General features: G+C 42.2%; 1 long non-coding RNA gene across 1 annotated transcript in view; it reads right to left on the reverse strand.

Moving 5' to 3' along the window:
- The window catches only part of LOC131565817 (uncharacterized), a 254,056-nt gene that overhangs the window by 109,563 nt on the left and 128,811 nt on the right, over positions 1-15,682 (reverse strand). Inside the window, exon 4 of the long non-coding RNA XR_009275481.1 lies at positions 9,813-9,926. This is a non-coding gene — a long non-coding RNA (uncharacterized LOC131565817). The remainder of the gene's footprint in view (positions 1-9,812; positions 9,927-15,682) is intronic.

Below are 15,682 nucleotides of genomic sequence, written 5' to 3' on the forward strand. Positions count from 1 at the left end.
AGCCATTCTTCTTCCAAAAGATGGATGGGTTTAGCCCCTCAGAGGTGTCAGCAGCTGCACAGATTTGGAAAAAGAGGCCTTGAGGGCACATTGAGGCCAGTCAGGGCCTCACCTTTTGCCAAGAAGATGGATGCTTTTTGTGTAGCATCATTTTCACAAGCATCTATCTAGAGCTCATCCTTGAGCACTAGAGGAAAATATCACATCAGTGCAAGCCAAAGCTAACTTCACCTATTCCAAACACATGAGCGTGGAATAATACAGCACACTTCCAAAACATCATACAAATCATCCACAGTTCACTTACCCACAAAGGTTCAGTTCTGATGCATAAATTTCAATCTGAAATGAAGTTCTCTCCTCATGCTAATATTAAAAACAGACAGCTTTGATAGCACAACCAACAGCAGTTCTCTACTGAATTCTGGACACCAACACAAACCCACAACATGCAAGCCTTTGGATGCCACTAAATAATCCTGTCACAGGTAACGGCATGTGAAGCCTTGTGAACATTTGAGCCACACTAAGAGCACCAAGCACGGTGACAGCATGCACAGAAAACCTGAGGGATGTGAGGGGTGGGAAAGATGCCTCTGAACCTGGAAGCACCCACCTATCTCTCCCACAGCAGGGAAAACCCAGCCTCCACTAGGCTGGACATCAAAGCCAGCTGGCACAGCCAGGTCCATCCTGGCTGCAGTGCATGGGTGGATACAGCAGCCACTTGGAGCCCTGCCCACTGTGCTTCTGAACCACTCCAAAGTCGGCCAACTTCAGCGGCTCTGGGGTCTGAGGTTATCAGGGCAGAGATCTCTGCAAATAAAGAAGTACAAACTGTGGGTGTCTGTTCTGACTCCTCTCTTTGTGACCAAAAGCCTCTTTCAGGGCTGGCTTGACTTGCCCCGGAGGCTTCCCAGAGAGCTGTATAATAAAGATGATTGAAATGCAGACTATGTCAACAGACATTTCCTTTGAGAGAGGTAAACAGGAGGACAGCACCTTGTTCATCAAAACCAGCCAGACATACCTATAGGGCATGCAGAGTCAGCCAAGATCCTTTGGGGTTTTCTCCTTCCTTTTAAGAAGAAAACAGTTATTAACTTTTTTCTCCAGATTTAATATTAAAAGAAAATGCTGGCAACGCCCACGGTGATGTTATGTCAGCTGCTTATGTCAGGTCAAATACAGTGCGACAGGAAGCAGGGTCTTCACATGAATACTATCCCATTCTGCTCCTCCCTCCCAAACACACACTGCTAAACTATTCTCAATGCCCAGACCCACGGCTTTCTGCCCAATCTGCCCAAGAGAAAAGCATCATCCTAGAAGGAAAAGGTAATTACATGCCAGCCAGCACCTCTTTTGACCTCATATGATCAAGTTCTCCCATCCCAGAAAGGAAAGTAACCAGACATTCTTCCTTGGTCTAAAGGCAGGGGTGGAAACACCACAATGCAGGATTGTATTTTCAGCCATCCAGCTCCTAAAAGCAGGAAGAAGACCTGGGAAGTAACCTGTGATAGCATTTCAGTAGTCATCATGATAGCCAAAGTAAATGAACACAGTGACTGAGCAGGTAAAAATCAGAACCCATTCAGAAAACTCTTCACCCTCCAAGTTTCTATTTCTCTAGTTGTAAGATATGCAAATCAATTCTCTAACCCCTTTATTAAAATGCATATTTCTTAATATGTTGCCATCCTTGTTATCCTAGTTCACAGGTTTTCCCTACTGTGTCAGATGAACAGAAACAAATGCACCAGGGCAAAGGCAGCAGAAGGCTGAGTCCTTCTGAGCAGGAAGGTTTTGAGCCTTCTCAATCACCTTTTCCCATGGGAGCCTAGTGGATAGGAGGATATGACTAGAACCACTTTCAGGAAAAGGCAGATCTTAATTCCTCCAGCATCCAGCATTTCTGACATTTTCTCGTCAACTGTTTAGCAATTTTCCTGGTACAAAGCACCATAGGTGGTGCTTTAATAAAATGGATGGGGCACAGGGGCTGGGCTGCTGTAGCCATCAACACAAGAGCCCTTGTTTGCACTCACTGGCTTCTCTGGGCCTCTCCTCCCACCGCCAGGAAGTCTTGACATGACCAAAATTTACAGCAGTTATAGCACACCACGCTAACTGCAAATTTTAATTAGAGAATTTGCCTCTGGTGTAATGTAGTAATAAAGAGAAAATAGGTGTCTCTGCTTTCTTCTGAGGAGCTCTGTATGCAGGCAGGTATGGACAGACCTGAGCTTGCTCTGCCTGTGCTCCAAGCTGGCTCCCAGTTGAAAGCTGTGCAGGCACAGCATGCAGTGCACAAGCAATTAGGCTCTGCACTCAACACACCTCAGCTTGCCTAGATGACTGCAAATATAAATGAGAATTGTGCCCCTGTAGCAAAGGAATAAAAAAAAAAACAACAAAACCCACACTTTTTCTTTACATCCAACACTTGTTCACACTTGCCCTAACAGGCTTGCCTTGTGTTGTCCTTGTCTTCTCATAGGTGTGTGCTTTTAGAGGGTTTTTTTGGCTTGACATTCATTATATTTAGGTCATTTGCAAGTATTAAGCTATCATCTGCACAGAGATGATAGCAAATATAACACAAGTAATACTAAGAGAGGATGAACCACAGCGGGTAGTGGATTATATCAAAGAACCAGTGAAGCCTGGATGACACTTATCAGGTGAGCCACCTCTTGCTAACACCTCTAAATTAAAGTTTACCACTTCTGTTTTACTCTGGCTATTTTAAAAAAGAATCACAGAAGAATAGCAAAACATGAATAAAGAAAAAACAGTGCAAGACCAAGAGAAACATCTATTCTTTTTATTAGGAGGTTTATCAAGCGCCTAACCAGTCAACAATCAAGCCGCTAAGGCAACATAATAAAATTGAAGTTATATTTTGAAGACTAGAAATTTTAAGTACTGAGCAGCCTATACTTCTGTTCTCTGCCACTGATCTTCTTTTAACTCGAGGTTACTGGAAAAAAGAAAAGGTTAGGAACAGCAGGGCTCTTATTAAAAGCAGACTTAGAACTGACTTCTCCCTAGCACCCCAGAACCACATGAAGGCACCCATCTTCAGGCAGGATGACAGACTTCTTTCTCTCCTTGCTGTAGTTTCACTAGCTGAGCAGGAGCCAGGTGATTTCCAGCTCTGCCTGGGGGTAAGTAGCCTTCTCTGCCCTTCCCTCAGCTTTCCTACCCTGCCAGGCTTGTCTTCCCAGCAAGGCAGCTACCTAGCGGGAACCACTGACTGGAACCTCCAGCAGCATCCTGCAAGACACTCCTCATCATCATCCCCACCTCCCATCTTTGCAGCAGCAGGTTTTTGGAAGTGCTTTGGAGGGCAAACAAGCCGTAGGGGCAGCCCAGCTGGCAGATGTCCTCCACTCTCAATGAGGGTATTTGGTTGAGCAGCGCAACTTTGATTTTATATTTGATTTCTGGACCCCACCTGTATTGCAGAACATTAGAGAGATGCTTTTGATCTCTCTTCAGTTTCCTACTTTCAGGCTCAAGATTAGCAAAGATTATACCCTAATGCATGGTACCAACTCATGGTTCTGAGCTGTCATTACTGGTAGAGAGGAAAAGCACCAGAGACAAATAGAAAAACTTCAGGGAGGAAGAACATACATTATTTCAGTAAATTCATCAGATAATATTAATTAATTCAGGAAACCCCCATATTTAAAAAAAAAAAAAAAAGGAGGAAAAAAAATCTCTTTCACTTATGGCAAAGCCAAGATAACATAAGTCCTGAATACCTTTTCCTCTTTTTTACTTGGCAGGAATACTGGGATACAGCAGGTCAAGAAACAACATAACTTTGCGTGCTGTTGGGCTGCTATTCAAAAAACAAGACAGAATATGAATGTAACCTGATTTCAAGTGGATCTGGGAGAGCCTTGATGCTGAAATTTGAATGCCTGCTTTGTAATTTCTAAGATCTCAGACCAGCCCTTGTTTCTTAGTACTGGCCTAGATTAACAAGTCACCTGAAAGTTTACAGTAGGAAAACCATATGGATATATTCCTGTAGCTACATGTGTACAGTAATTAAGGCATAGGTAAGCAATAACACATGCCCACGGCACCATACGTGGTGAGGCACGAGGCTTACGTGCATATCTTATTATGACTTCAGACTTCAAAGTGCCTTACTGCTCAGACAAAATTGGTAGCCTACTTCCTTGTAAAACACACATAAGGATCTATATAAAACACTTAGAGGTGTTGATATAACAGAAAATTTAAAGTGTGGGTACCAGAACTGTGAAAGGGGGAAGGAGCATCTTAAAGTATTTTCCTATATTGTTTTACAGGGAATGCACTTTAAAGTAGCGGCCAAAACAAAGCATCGCTTAACTTTAAAAAATGCCAGTTTCATGCCAATGACTGAAATCTGGTTGCTTTGCAGGCACTTTAAGCTTATGTTCCGCTCCGAGAAATCTGATTTTTTTCCTAATACATCATCTACTTGATTGCTTTCAGACTTCTAATCAATCAAGAAATCCCATCACAGTCATATGATCAGCAGCTGACATTTGTGCATGACAATTTATGAAAAAAAATCAATAGTAAGTGTTTCCCTTTTACATGGCTTTTTCAAAATAGCACCACATTTTACAAAAGTACATTTTTATGAAGATTGGTCTCTAAGTGAATAGCACCAACTTCAAAGCAAACGTTTCTGCAAGGGCTGTTGCAACATTCTAGTTCTTACATGATCTCCAAGGCTGCAGTGACCTAGGAGGCAGCCATAATGAGACACAGACAGTGAATAAAGCACTGATTTAATTATGTTGTTTGATATATGATGACCTCATCCACTGCTGTTTATACTACTATAGTGCTTGAAATACTCCATCGACATATGGGAAGGCACAGGCTCCAGCCTGAAGAGCTTACAGCCTCCAAGACAGAAACCAGATGAAGGGTGTTCTCTTCTGTAGCTTACAGTAGGTCTTGAAGCTTTGTTCATTTCCATCAGGTCTCAAACGTGCACTGAATGCTGGAAGCAGGTTGCTGAGCCAGTTTGCTGGACAAAATATCCACTCCTTTGATCACAGAAGAGATTTCTGACATGTGAAATTCTGTGTTCTCTTGTACAATTAACAATGGCAAGAAGAAAAACATTGGAGAGAAGAAGGGAACTTATAGCTCTTTACAACATTTCCACCAAACTACTTGAGTTATGGAGATACCTCATGCCTCTGTGGAAGCTTGGACCCACTGTTGCTTTCTGCTACAAAAAAGAAGACTGAGGGAAGGAATCAACAGAACCTGATAGATCTTACACCAAGGCAACTGTGTTGCAACCATCTTCTTCCAGAAAATTAACTGTCAAGGCTCAGAATTTGGTTAAATATACATGTAATGTCTTATTTTGCACTCCTGATTAAGATTCCCTGAAAAACATGCAGTAAAGTAATGCTTTATGGTGCTAATGCCAGGAAAATCTCCATGAGGAAGTGAGTAGTTCTGTATTCAGTGCACCATCTGCCAACCATGCAGTAAATAAAGCCATACAAGAAATGGTGAGAAACAAAACATCAACAACCTACCCACTCATTAAGCATTAGCCATGCTGTGTGCTGAACAATACCCAGGCCTTGGGGGGTGGGGGGGAGGGGGGAAGCACGCAATCCTCTAATTAAAGGCAATCAAAATGAATATTTACCAAGGGCATGGATTAATAGCTTTAAATGTAGAATTTTCTAGTGTCCGATTGCTTGGGTTTGCAAGTTCAGCCTTGAAGTTCAGCCCTGTTCAGTAATCTAAATGCCTAACTTAAGGCATTATTTATCTTGTTTTATTTCTCTATGGAAGGAGACCCACAAAACACATGTAGTTGACACACATTTACCCTTATTAGGTACACACACCCCTACAAGGACCATTGCTTTCAAAGTCTCCTGTCACAGAAACCAGACAAAAAGACAGGTTAGAGATTTTGTTTTAAGGTCATTCTGGAATAGCAGCAGGAATTCAGTATATTCTTTCTCTTGTAGTGAGTTTTCTCTGCAATACTAGATTTAAAAACTTCTATGTAAAATGAAATCCAAGGAGCTCTGCTAACAAGGATAAAAAAACCCAAAGAGTTTAAATTAAATACAATATTAGAAAGAAAAAGTGCATATATATATATACACACATATATTTGAAAACATTTCAAATGGTACTCAGAACTTAACCAATGAGAAAACATTTGTCCAGCATAGCTGAAAAATAGATGAGAGACACTAACAGTAACGTGTTTTCATTTTCTTTTCAAACTCTGGTACAAATTCAGCTAATATCACTTTGTATGATCTCATACTGGGACAGAAGCCAAAAGTTTCACTTGAAATCTTTGCAGTTATCAGATCTGGAAAACTTTTCAATCACTTAAGTTTGAGAAACATTTAAAAAAAAGAAAATCAGAGATAAAAGGCCAGGGGCTTGAAACATTTATCACTTCATCATACTCTTCCATTTGATGCTAGGTCAGCATCTTTACAGATACAATAAAGTCTTTGCTTTACCTATATTTTGAGTTGTTTTGAAAAAATAAAATAAAATTGATGAATAGACAGGGTTAGAAACAGACAAAGAGTAACATGGCCAGGCAATTCATATGGAGGACAAGCTCCTTAGTGAGCACATTCAGGATTAAGAAGCTCCCAGGCATCAATGGAAGTTTCCAACACTTGATTCCAGCAGTGGAAAACTGCAAACACACAGCCACATTGCTTTGGTGTCAGCCTTGCCCTGCCAAACAGTGGCAACAGCCATGGGATAGACATATGGGATAGGTGTGATGCTCCCAGAAAGGTCAGGATTGCTGGACCTGCTCTTCCCTTCCCTTTCCACAGCACTGGGGATCCCAGGCCTGCCTGTGCTACAGCTCAGTCAGCAGCACCTCCCTTTTACCACTGCCAGGGGCCTGGGGAGCCAGGACAAGCTCCCAAAGCCCCCAGACTGACCCAGAAACAGGCTGAAAGAGGAAGGCAACAGGATGTACAGGAGAAGAGAGTCCTGTTGGAAGCAAACATTATCAACATATTTTAGTGACTGCTAAAACAGGAGACTCCCAGCTCTGTATGACACACATAGGGAATTAATGAGGAAAGATGAGAGTACTTTTCAGCCATGTGTGACACCCCCAGTCTCCTCCTGATAAAGCAAATACACCACAAACACCTTGCAAGCACAACTGTAGCTGAAGAAAAAGCAGACACAAAGAAGAGGTTAATGCAACCACAAGCACAGACCAGCCCATACCTTGCCAAGCTGATCACCTTTTTGAGAAAATATGCCAATTTATGAGCTATTAGGTCAGCTTCAGACCTGCTCTGGTTTCAGGCAGGAGTTACATTTTGCCAAGCCATCCTACCCAGCACAGGACAAAAGGTACTTATGCAAAACCCAAATCTTTAAAACATTCACAGCCATTTTAATGTTACCGTCAAGCAGTGAATGTTCAGGCCAGAATATAGCTAGACTTCATTAGGACAAACTTCAAAATAAAGTTTTAAAACATTAGCTTTTTCTAAGTAAGTAAGTATATGAAAGGTAGGGGGAAAAAATAACATCTTTTCAGAAAAAACCTCAAGACACACAGGTGTGGTGTGTAGGCTGATGGGTACCCCAGGTTGTGGTACCATATGCATACCCCTCTTCAAAATATAGAAAATACAAGAAGTACTACCAAAATGTTTCTATTGCTTTCCCACACTTACATTAAAGCACTCTTTGTGCAAGCAAGCAAATATAGTGAGATTTCTCCAATTCCTTGATGAGAAAAGTGATTTTTCCTTCCCTCCAGTAAGAGCTGCCATTTACATATAAAAAACCCAAGACAGCTGGAAATCAAATCTTACCACTGTGTATTTCCTGATGAAGATCCCTGCTCTCCCATTACTTTCCAAAACTTCCCCTCAAAACACTTGTTTTCTCATTATTGCCTGCACAGTTCTCATCCCTTTGCTCTTTTCCCTCATTCAGAAAGTCCTGATTTCTCATTCCCTGAATTTTTCTCACCTCTCTCTCTCTTGTCAGCTGCAGGGGAGACTCCTTAATACTTGGTTTCAAACACAGCCTACAGGAAACATCTCTTGAGGGAAAAAAAAGTGTTTGGGGTAGATGGTTGAACAGAAAAATTACCACCCACTTCACTTTCCACTGCATCCTTTCATCCTACTCTCTGTTCTGGAGAAGCCACACAAGTTACTATTCCCATTTGCTTTCCTCCTTCACCCACTGAGCTCCAGATGCTTTTGATACACCACTGCCAACCTCTTTCTTTGCTTTGCTGCCTACCCTTTTACCCCCTCCAAGTACTGGGGTACTCCTGAAACTTGCTGCAATCTGCTCTTCTCCAGCATATATTTGCACTTGCTGCCTATTTCCCCTTCAGGAAAAGCCTCAGACATTGTCCCTGAAAACTTCAACCCAAAAATATCATTGCCTTTTCTTCTGACACCACCCAAGCCATGTCCTTTGGCTTTAGGGCTGTAGGCAGCCTGGTATCATCTTGGTTCTGGCCCTCTGAAGCTGAGAGTGCTGTCCAGACACACCTATTGCTTTAGGTGTTACCTGCTCCCATGTACAAGTGTAAAAGTCTCAGAAGGTCACCCAAAGCTGCTTTGGATGGTGCACCCTCCATTTTCAGCCCTGCACACAATTTAGACATAATGAATCTAAGCTAGATTCAAGAATTATAAGAATGTTTAAACTAAAAAAAAAAATCTGCTGTCACTCTGCCAGTTTTAGGGTTCATTTTTACTGGCTCTTAAATATTTCTTGTAGCACAGCTTGGTGAAAGAGCTGTCTGGTCAGCAACACCTGCAACTGAAAACTCATCCTGTTGTGCACTGCTCAGCACTGGACCACATGACCAGGACCACATGCATGGCCTTGTGTGCATTGATGCAAAGGGAGAAACCTCTGCCCAAAGCCAGGGCTTAAACACCATGTGCTTTTCCAACAGGACTTGTATCTTTTCACTTTGACCAGGGTGTACTAAGAAGCACAGATCTTATTCATTGCTCAGTATCTGAAGGTGACGTATGTGAGGTACGCATGAAGTTGAAAACAACTAGAATGTCAAGATTCCACAGAAAATTCCACAGAAAAGTCATGTGCCCTTTCCTAATGATGGCCCCACATATCTTGAGGCAGAGAAAGACAACCCAAAGTGAAGTCCCACTTATCCTCCCACGGGTTTGGCCTTGGAGTTCCTTTCCTTCCCTCTGTGGGCAGAGGTATAGCAAGGGAGGGGGCAGGAAGACACAAAAGTTGGATTTGCGGCCACTGGAACTAACATATCAGCTGCACTCCTAGAGGCTTCATGAGCAACCCAGGTGTGACATGAACATTTCTGCTGCTGTTTCTCACCTGTCTCTTTCACTAACACATGCAGGGGCCTAATAAAGCTCAACCTTGCACTTTTCTCCAGCAACAGCCCCACTCAGAATCAGTTCAAGAAAGGCAAAATTAATTTTGTAAGTTCAGCTTTCTTTGACATTGGGCTAAAAGCTTTCAAATACCGAACATTTACAGCAGAGAGTTGGTGGGGGTAGGAGGGGGTGAGATTTACTACAGAAAGCTCATACTATATTTTAATGGAAACTCTCATATTACTAAACAGGAACAGCAGATTCGGAAGGCTGATGTTTGTAATTAGGAGGTGTATCTGTAGTATCTGAAATATCTTCCATTCTTACATATAGCCATCTGAATTGTATCTTCCTGTTTTGATTAAAAACCTTCTGAAGTAAGGACTGAGTTAATTATAAATTATTTCACAATACACTCACTCATCTTTCCTGAAGCAGGAAGAAGGGGAGTTCAGAATCCTCCACGGAATTCCTTCAATCCCATTCACACCTATTTCAGAAGTGTAAATTCTCATGTTTCTCTGTGACCCGAGCCTGAAACAACAAAAAACAGGACAAAAGCACTTAGTAACTTTATGTTATGCACTAATAAAAAAATTAAATTATAATAATAGGTGCTTTAAAACAATTTGTTCTTGCTATAATTTGTCTTATGGATACTCAAGTCAAAGACATTGCTTTTAATTCAAGGTCAAATGAGTGTAAGATGACAGAAAACACAATGCTTTTCCACAACTACATAGTCTTATATTTCAGGGCTTTTCCTGTTCAGTTACAATAAATTCCATTTAGGCACTACAAGGTCTCTCTCTTTCTCTTTGTCACTAGACAAAGTTCAAAATTTCATTCAGGATGCTTCCTCGCTAAAATTTTTTTAAACAGGAACACAACCTGGAATGTGCTCTTAAAACACAGCCTTGAGAAATAAAATTTATTGAACATTCATGCTGCGAAAAGGAAGCTGAATTGTGTTAGCAGAAGACAATTCCACTCTCAGACTCATATCTTCCTGTTATCTGCATTCACTAGCTTCCAGTGTTCATCCACTTATTTTCCCAGACCAGGTCTAAACACCCAAAAAAGGTGTTGGGCAGCAGCAGGGGGTGATGTCCCTGCAACACTCCCAACACACCTTCACGCTGTGCCCTCTGCTGCTCCCCACACACAGACACTGCTGCCCATCTTGGAAACATGGGCTACAGCACGATGGAGATTCCAACAGCCAAGAGGTAACACCAAGACTTAAACCCTCCCAAGTAAACAGTGAGAAAAGATTCAACATGGTAGCTAAAATTAGGTACAAAACCCTCCATATTTGCAGGTCACTCTTGCAAGTACAGTCTCATGAAAATATGTTCTCCTTCCATTTTTTCTTATTCCTACATTTACTATTCATTTTTATACAGAATTATTACTCATTATACAGTTTTCTCAATTACATCGTGTGCATTTATACAGCCTTGAAAGAAAATCAACATTAGCAGGCATTGCAGTCTGAAGTCAGGAGGTTTTACAGTACAAGTGTAACACTGAACCACGCAGCATGAACTGAAGACACAGGCCTGGCAAATTTGTGGAATCCAGGCATTCAGGCCTGTGAATGGCATTAGAGATTCTTCCAATGCTCAGAAAGCCAAACAAAAGCTAACTTTTGAAAAACACTCTGAAAATCCTGAGAAGGATAAAAGAAAGGATGCTTTGTCAGTGCTAAACTTTTGTTATATCCAAGAGTGCACCGTCAATTTTTTTAACAGTATTTCTTCCACACATGATGGAAACAAGTCCAGAATAACTGCACAGAGCTCAGAGAGCTTTGTCTTTGCAGACTTCTGGTGGTTAAGTTTACACCTGGAGCAGACACAGCATTTACAAACACAAGTTACAAACTTCTCTAATTCTATGTGATTAATCATAATTTGCTGCATTCAGTTACCTTGCTCAGGAATGCACGGTGCATTAAAGTGGTAATGGAGAAAAGATCACTGAACTTCATAATTGCAAAGTCCTACCTTCAAAATGCACAGCCTCATGTTTTCTAATTTAAATAACTAAAACAGCAAAAACAAAATACACCCTTGGAAGCCCCTGAGGAGTGGAAATCACACCAGTTTGGACCCCTCTGGCAGCGGCAGAAAAGATGAAAATCCTAATTTGATTGATTAATTGAATGTAGCATCATAAAAAATCATTGCTTAGATCCTTAACTTTAGCAACTGGATCATTTTTTGAGGAACATGGTGAAGTCATGAGCTTCCCCAGCTCAATTAGGCAGGCTCATTATTAGAAGACTTACATATGAAGCCAGGTATGGTCTATAAATGTCCATGACTCACTCCTCATGTACTTTGTGTTGAATGCAAAGAACATTTCAAAGCCCAGCTGTCACCAATATCTATGATAACTTCTTCAAACACAGAGACACACACCTTGAAATCTGCTGACAGCTGGAGTGAACAAAGAAAGCCAGAAGTTTCAGATAGTTCTGGGAAAAAACTCTTGAAATGTATGCTTTGTTGCTCAAGAGTTTAAAAAAAAATGGGCTTCAAAACAGAGATAAGTTCTTTAATGAGCAGACTTTGTTCACTGAAACCAAAGGGCACATGGACTTCTTGAACTGGCCCTTAATTCTAACAGCTTGCTTCAGGTGCCTCTTTTTTGGCCAACCAAACATGCACACACAAATCAGCCGTATTACATTCCCTTTACCATAATCTCTGAAAAAGAATTTTGTTATTTTTAACATTTTCAAAACAGTACCATCTTTCTTGAAGATTAAAAATGGCCAGATAATGCTCACTCTTTTTTATGCAATAATGTGACTCTATTTCATGAGGAGATAACTGAATAATTAAATCAAGATACATGGCTGAGACACTGAGGAGTAAATTGCCTTCTAACAAGCAACTAATAGTATGTATCTTCCAATACTTTTATCTATAAAGTGGAAAAAACTTTAGAATACTCACAGAAGCTCAAGCCTTTTTTTCAAAAGCCTGCCAAAGTCATCTGAAATGCATTTGCCAAACATACACAGCAAAGAAAAATGCAGGGCCTTCCTAGCATTTGGGAAAACATGAAGGAAGAGAGGAGGAGTCAAACCAATCAAATAGAACCCAGTGGAATAAATCAGGCCACTTAAATACAAATGTCCACACACCTTTCCCCACAGGATCTTCCTACAAAATACTCACCCAAGATGTGTGTGCACACACATGGGTGTGCAGCTGGCACGGGATACAGCCCTGCCTGAACTGAGCCAGCTACCAACCACATCATCAGCCAGGCAAGATGGGGAAATTCCCCTTTCTCCCTGTTTTTAATGCAAGGATATCACAGAAAGTAAGGATCCTGCCCACCCCAGGCCTGCAGCTGACAGGCAGCCTTCTGTCAGGGTTATGTGGGATGGCAGCACACATGATGGAGACGGGAGTGCCTAAACAGGGGAACCTCCACCACGGCTCCTCTGCCTTGGCACCACATTTGACAGAGACCTGGGCATGCAGGGCTGCACATGAAGGGTCAGCCAGGGCCAGGCACATGCCAGGGTGCACAGAATCAGCTCAAATGCCCAAAAAGAAGCAGCTTCAGATGGAGAAAGTCAGCAGATGCCAATTGCTTTTTAACACAACGCTTGCAGAAACACCCACGTGCACACACACACAGAGGCACAGGGAGGAGGGACAGGGGGGTGCAGAGCCCCATCTCTGCTTTAAAAACACTGTGAACTAGAGTAAGGCAAAGATCAACTGATTGTGAGGTTTTCCTGGAAATGTAAATACACTTCTAAAATAATCTGTCTTGACGTTCCTCCCTCATTCAAAAAGTGCTCTGCCTGCTCCCACAACCAGAAGGTTTCCCAAAAGATTACTTTCCCAATCATCACTATCCCTAAAGATCTTTTCAATGCTGTTTTAACAGGTAAAATCATATCTCTTACCCAAGAGCACAAAGCTGACATGACCTAGAGTTTGGCTGCATTTCTTCTAAGGATATTATCAGAGAAGTGGCAAATTGAGCCTCAGAACCTTAGAAAAATAAGGAATACTTACTCATAGCTATTTCAAGTCTGTCCAATGCAGCCACAACTTGATTTTGTGGAGGCAGAGAGGGAGAATTTGGGGCTTGCTTTCTTAATAAAGACCATAAATAATGTGACACACAGGGACCTCAGGAGAGAAGATAGTCTGAATACCCTGTCTCAGCTCACCAAGAAGAAACAAAATAGCATAGAAGGCAAACCCTACAAACCTGGGTCACATCAATACAAAGCCCACACATGCCACGAGGCCCTCCCAGTGCCCTATTTCATACTGTGACCCCTATCGTCCCCCACTGGTATGGAGCACAAGGAGGAACAGCAGCAGCAGGAATCCTCACCACAGAGAAAAAGTAGCATCAAGGTAACCTTGTTGTGCCATCTCCCATAAGTATAGTAGGAGTCCTAGTAACATCTATGTATTGTATAAGTGGCCTTGCCCCGGTCCTAATTGTTCTAAATGGGCTGCAGCTGTGATGTCCTTAACTGGGTGGCAGCTGTGGCTAATGAAGATAACTGGGATGAAATGGGGGGGGGGGGTTGGCAGGTCAGGGAGAGCCTTGGAGGAGTCCCGATGGAGAAGCAGGAACAACACTGCTGTGAAGAACTGTGTGTGAGAAAACCACCCAGGAGGTATGGAACTCTAGAAATATGATAACAACAATTAGAGAACAACACATAAGAGCAAGGAATCACTCACAGAATGTGCTAGGTTGGAGGGGACCCACAAGGATCCCACCAAGTCCAACTCCTGGCCCTGCACAGCACCGTCCCAAAGAGTTACAGCAGGTGCCCAAGAGCATTGCCCAATCCTTTTGGAGCTCTATCAGGCTTGGTGCTGTGGCCACTCTCCTGGCCTGTCATGCATGCCCTTGGCTCAGAGCACAGCCTAAACCCAGGGCTCGAGATGAGTGAGGCTGCACAGGGGCTGCCCCAGGCAAAGTGCCCAGCAAACAGGGCTGCAAGAAAATCCTCTCCTGGGCCACAGCTCAGGGACCTAGTCGAGGTCTCAGGGCAAAGTTCAGCTTAGAGACAGAGCCAGGCTGAGAGGAAAATAAAAGTGTGGGGGCTGCAGGACCTCTCTCCCACTGAACTCACCCGCTTGAGGGTGAGATGAAAGATGTAATCTGCCCCTCACAGCTGCCACTGTAGGCTGCAAATACCTTCAGGCAGACATCATAAACTTCATTACACCTGGCTAGCCTCAGGTTTTTAGTACAGCATCCCAAAACATTACCCTGCATATATATATTCCAAAAACACTTAATAACTTTGTGAAGACATGCTGTACCCTAATCTAGCCTTTCAAAGCACAGAGACCAGAGCTGCTGAGAGAGCTGAGGCAGGCACCCAGGGGCCCTGTCTGCCAGCAGCTGTGTGTGAAACCCAGCCCTGAGACCATCCCCCTGGGGCTCTCTGCCCATCCTCTCCAGGGCCTCTATATCCCCTGGCCAGCACTGCTCTCTCCCACCTACTCCACTGCTACAAGAAGAGCTCTGTTTCTCCAGGGCTTCTCCATGGGAAGCCTAAGGCTGAAAGGAAAGCATTCATGCCCAGCTGCTCACTATTTTTAGGTTGGCCTGTTATGCAGTAGCTGTAAGAGCATACCTTGCATTATCAGCCACTGCATTGCTGGTCACAGTCCTGAATTGCCAATCCAACTCTTTGGCTGGATTTATGAAAATTTTGCATTGTGTAGCTTTTCATCAGAATCAACTTAAAATGGAAAAAAGTGATCTATTTTCCTTTCTCTCATTTTATTCTTGATGGGAAGATTTTTTTTTTTAAATAAATCTACAGTATACATGGAAACACACACATTTCCTTGAAAACTAATTCTAAAGCTGTGAAACAAGCCTGGCATCTGAAATTTTGTGTAAATTTTCAAAAGACTGAAAAAAAGTATTTTAAATATATCTTCACATGAAAGTCCACCAAGATTTGGTCACTAAATCCAGCAGAGTAGAAATCCATGAGTAGAACTCAGGAAATTGCTCAGTTCAAATCAAAGACTAGCACCTCCATGTCTGGGGAAGAGTTGCACAACTTTCACAACTTGCCAGCTAAATATCTGTTGTGGTATTTGCTGTTTTAATTTTTTTTTATATCTTAGGTTTAATCTGAATAACAACTATCAATTGACAAGGGCTTAATAAAGGAAACAATATTTTACCTTTGCTGATGACAGCAAAAGAAATCCAACAATGTCTGCACTCTTAAATCTTTATACACTCTTTAAGTGCCTTATTCTATC

This window comes from Ammospiza caudacuta, chromosome 1, assembly GCF_027887145.1.
Source record: "Ammospiza caudacuta isolate bAmmCau1 chromosome 1, bAmmCau1.pri, whole genome shotgun sequence".
NCBI lineage: Eukaryota > Metazoa > Chordata > Aves > Passeriformes > Passerellidae > Ammospiza > Ammospiza caudacuta.